This window comes from Arachis duranensis, chromosome 2 (assembly GCF_000817695.3).
Source record: "Arachis duranensis cultivar V14167 chromosome 2, aradu.V14167.gnm2.J7QH, whole genome shotgun sequence".
Taxonomy (NCBI): domain Eukaryota; kingdom Viridiplantae; phylum Streptophyta; class Magnoliopsida; order Fabales; family Fabaceae; genus Arachis; species Arachis duranensis.
The window spans coordinates 64,780,473-64,785,560 of NC_029773.3; the positions used below are offsets into that span (position 1 = coordinate 64,780,473).

The 5,088-nt window shown below is 40.4% G+C and overlaps 1 non-coding gene across 1 annotated transcript; it reads right to left on the minus strand.

The window, feature by feature from the left end:
• Positions 1 to 292: 292 nt before the first annotated feature.
• On the minus strand, positions 293 to 396 carry LOC127745213 (small nucleolar RNA R71). The gene has a single exon (XR_008006410.1). It is a non-coding gene; the product is annotated as a small nucleolar RNA R71 (small nucleolar RNA).
• Between the last annotated feature and the right edge of the window lie 4,692 nt (positions 397 to 5,088).

Consider the following 5,088-nt stretch of genomic DNA (forward strand, 5'->3'; position numbering starts at 1 on the left):
TTGAAAAAGAAGAAGACATGGCAGCCGAAAATAACAACAATGCCAACAATACAAGGAAGGTGCTTGGTGACTTTACTGCACCAACTCCTGACTTCTATGGGAGAAGTAAATCTGTGACATTGTTAAGACCAATGGAGTTGATCCCGAGGTCTACAGACTTATGCTTTTCCCTTTTGCTGTAAGAGACAGAGCTAGTATATGGTTGAACTCACAACCTAGAAATAGCCTGAACTCTTGGAAAAAGCTAGTCAATGCCTTCTTAGCTAAATTCTTTCCACCTCAAAAGATGAGTAAGCTTAGAGTGGAATTTCAAACTTTCAAATAGAAGGAAGGTGAATCCCTCTATGAAGCTTAGGAAAGATACAAGCAATTGATCAAAAGGTGTCCTTCTGACATACTTTCAGAATGGAGCATCATAGGTATCTTCTATGATGGTCTGTCTGAGCTATCCAAGATGTCATTGGACCATTCTTCAGGCGGATCTATTCATTTGAAGAAAATGCCTGCAGAAGCCCAGGAACTCATTAAAATGGTTGCAAATAACCAGTTCATGTACACTTCTGAAAGAAATCTTATAAACAATGGGACAACTCAAAAGAAAGGAGTTCTTGAGATTGATACTTTGAATGCCATATTGGCTCAAAATAAAATATTGACTCAGCAAGTCAATATGATTTTTCAGAATCTGACTGGATTGCAAGCTGCATCTGGCAGTACTAAAGAAGCCTCCTCTGAAGGAGAGGCTTATGATCCTGAGAATCCTACAATGGAAGAGGTGAATTACATGGGAGAATCCTATGGAAACACCTACAATTCTTCATGGAGGAATCACCCAAATTTCTCATGGAAGGATCAATAGAAGCCTTAACAAGGCTTTAATAACAATAATGGTGGGAGAAACAGGTTTGGCAATAGCAAACCTTTCCTATTATCTTCTCAGCAACAGACAGAGAATTCTAAGCAGAGCCTTTCTAGCTTAGCAAACATAGTCTCTGATCTATCTAAGATCACCCTCAGTTTCATGACTGAGGCACGGTCCTCCATAAGAAATTTGGAGGCACAAGTTGGTCTGCTGAGTAAAAGAGTCACTAAAACTCCTCCTAGTACTCTCCCAAGCAATACAGAAGAGAATCCAAAGAGAGAGTGCAAGGCCATTAATATGACCAAAATGGTCGAACCTATAGAGGAGGAGGATGGCGTGATTTCCATTGAGGAAGACCTCAATGGACGTCCACTGACCAATAAGAAGTTCTCTAATGGGGAACCAAAGGAATCTGAAGCTCATACAGAGACCATAGAGATTCCACTGAACTTCTTATTACCATTCATGAGCTCTGAAGAATATTCTTCTTCTGAAGAAGATGAAGTTACTACTGAAGAGCAAATTGCTCAATATCTAGAAGTAATCATGAAGCTGAATGCCAAATTATTTGGTAATGAGACCTGGGAGGATGAACCTCTATTGGTCATTAATGAACTAAATGCCTTGGCTCAGCTGAAGATACCTCAAAAGAAACCGGATCCCGGAAGGTTCTTAATACCTTGCACCATTGGCACCATGACCTTTGAGAAGGCTCTGTGTGACCTGGGGTCAGGCATAAACCTCATGCCAATCTCTGTAATGGAGAAACTAGGGATCTTTGAGGTACAAGTTGCAAGAATCTCAATGGATATGGTAGACAAATCAAAGAAATAGGCTTATGGACTTGTAGAGGATGTCTTGGTAAAGGTTGATGGCTTTTACATCCCTGCTGACTTCATAATCCTGGACACTAGAAAGAATAAGGATGAATCCATCATCCTTGGTAGACCCTTCCTAGCCACAGCCAAAGCTGTGATTGATGTTGACAGAGGAGAGTTGGTCCTTCAAATGAATGAGGACTACCTTGTGTTTAAGGCTCAAGGATCTCCTTCTGTACACATGGAGAAGAAGCATGAAAAGCTTCTCTCAATACAGAGTCAAACAGAGCCCCCACATTCAAACTCTAAGTTTAGTGTTGAGAGGCCATCATCATGCTCTGAGTATCTGTGAGGCTCCATGAGAGCTCACTGTCAAGCTATTGACATTAAAGAAGCGCTTATTGGGAGGTAACCCAATTTTTACTTACCTTTGTTAAATTTTTATTTTCCATTGTTATTTTATGTTTTCTTTAGGATGATGATCATGTGGAGTCACAAAAACAAAAGCAAAAATCAAAAATAGCATTGAAAATAGCACACCCTGGAGGATGAGCTTACTGGCGTTTAAATGCCAGAAAGGGTAGCAGAATGGGCGTTAAACGCCCAGTTTGACACCATTCTGGGCGTTTAACGCCAAAAAGGGCACCAGACTGGCATTTAACGCCAGAAAATGGCACCAAGCTGGTTTTAAACGCCAGAAAGGGAAGAAAAGCTGGAGTTAAATGCTAGAAATGGGCAGCAACCTGGCGTTTAACGCCAGGATTGACACTCAAAGGGGCGTTTACACGCCAAAATCCTGCATGGATAAGAAATCCTTGACACCTCAGGATCTGTGGACCCCACAGGATCCCCACCTATCTTACCTCACTTTCTCTCTTCTTCACACCTTCCCAAAACACCCTTCCCCAAATACCCATCACCAATCACCTCCATTCCTCTTCCCCAACAACCCCACCTACCCCACCACTCAAAATTCAAACACTTTTCCTCCCAAACCTAACCCTCACAAACGGACACCCCTCTCTTCCACTCCTATATAAACCCCTCATCACTCCTTCATTTTCATACATCATATACACTTTTCCCCTCCTTGGCCGACCTTTTCTTCAACCTCATTCTCTCCCATTTCATCTTCTTCTCTGTCCTTCTTTCTTCCTTTACTCGAGGACGAGCAAACCTTTAAAGTTAGGTGTGATAAAAGCGTTGCTTTTTTGTTTTTTCATAACCATTTATGGCACCCAAGGCCAGAGAAACCTCTAGAAAGAGGAAAAGGAAGGTAAAAGCTTCCACCTCCGAGTCATGGGAGATGGAGAGATTCATCTCAAAGGTCAATCAAGACCACTTCTATGAAGTTGTGGCCAAGAAGAAGGTGATCCATGAGGTCCCTTTCATGCTCAAAAGGAATGAGTATCCAGAGATCCGACATGAGATTCGAAAAAGAGGTTGGAAAGTTCTCACCAACCCCATTTAACAAGTCGGAATCTTAATGGTTCAAGAGTTCTATGCTAATGCATGGATCACCAAAAACCATGATCAAAGTGTGAACCCGAACCTAAAGAATTGGCTTACAATGGTTCGGGGAAAATACTTAGATTTCAGTCCAAAAAATGTAAGGTTGGCATTCAACTTGCCAATGATGCAAGGAGATGCATGCCCCTATACTAAAAGGGTCAACTTTGATCAAAGGTTGGACCAAGTCCTCCTGGACATATGTGTAGAAGGAGCTCAATAGAAGAGAGACTCCAAAGGCAAGCCGGTTCAATTGAGAAGGCATGACCTTAAACCCATGGCTAGAGGATGGTTAGAGTTCATCCAACGCTCTATTATTCCTACTAGCAACTGATCCAAAGTAACTGTGGATCAGGCTATCATGATCCATAGCATCATGAGTGGAGAGGAAGTGGAAGTTCATGAGATCATACCTCTAGAACTATACAAGGTTGCTGACAAACCTTCCACTTTAGCAAGGTTAGCCTTTCCTCATCACATTTGTCACCTATGCAGTTTAGCTGGAATTGTCATAGAGGAAGACATCCTCATTGAAGAGGACAAGTCCATCATTAAAAAGAGGATGGAGCAAATAAGAGAGCCCACTCATGGACCTCCACAAGAGCATGAGGAAGTCCCCCATCAAGAAATCTCTAAGATGCCTCAAGGGATGCATTTTTCTTCACACAACTATTGGGAGCAACTCAACACCTCTTTGGGAGATTTGAGTTCCAATATGGAGCAACTAAGGATGGAGCACCAAGAGCACTCCATTATTCTCCATGAAATTAGAGAGGAGCAAACAGACTTGAGGGAAGAGCAACAAAGGCAAGGAAGAGACATAGAGGAGCTCAAGCGTTCCATTGGATCTTCAAGAGGAAGAACTAGCCGCCATCACTAAGGTGGTCCCGTTCTTTGATTTCCTTTTTCTTATCTTTCTGTTTTTCGATTTTTATGCTTTATGTCAGTCTATGTTTGTGTCTATTCCTTGAAGCTATGAATGTCCCATAAATCATTTACCTTTCTTAAATGAAAAATGTTCCTAATTACAAAAGAACAAGAAGTACATGGATTTCAACTTTTATCTTTAAATTATTCTAATTATTTTGATATGGTGGCCATACTTTTTATTTTCTGAATGAATGCTTGAACATTGTATATTTTTTATAGTGAAGTTTATGAATGTTAAAATTGTTGGCTCTTGAAAGAATGATAAAAAAAGAGAAATGTTATTGATAATCTGAAAAATCATAGAATTGATTCTTGAAGTAAGAAAAAGCAGTGAATAACAAAGCTTGCGAAAAAAATGGCAAAAAAGAAAAAGAAAGAAAAAGAAAAAAAGCAAGCATAAAAAGCCAATAGCCCTATAAACCAAAAGACATGGGTAAAAGGGATCCAAGGCTTTGAGCATTAATGGATATGAGGGCCCAAAGGAATAAAATCCTGGCCTAAGCGGCAAAATCAAGCTGTCCCTAACCATGTGCTTGTGTCATGAAGGTCCAAGTGAAAAGCTTGAGACTGAGTGGTTAAAGTCGTGATCCAAAACTGGGGACTTTAGCAAAGCTGAGTCACAATCTGAAAAGGTTCACCCAGTTATGTGTCTGTGGCATTTATGTATCCGGTGGAAATACTGAAAAAAAAGTGCTTAGGGTCACGGCCAAGACTCACAAAGTAACTGTGTTCAAGAATCAACATACTGAACTAGGAGAATCAATAACACTATCTTATCTCTGAATTCCTAGAGATGCCAATCATTTTGAACTTCAAAGGATAAAGTGAGATGCCAAAACTGTTCAGAAGCAAAAAGCTACTAGTAATGCTCATCTAATTGGAGCTAAGCATCATTGATATTTTGGAATTCATTGTATATTCTCTTCTTTTTAATCTATTTTGTTTTCAGTTGCTTGCAGACAAGCAACA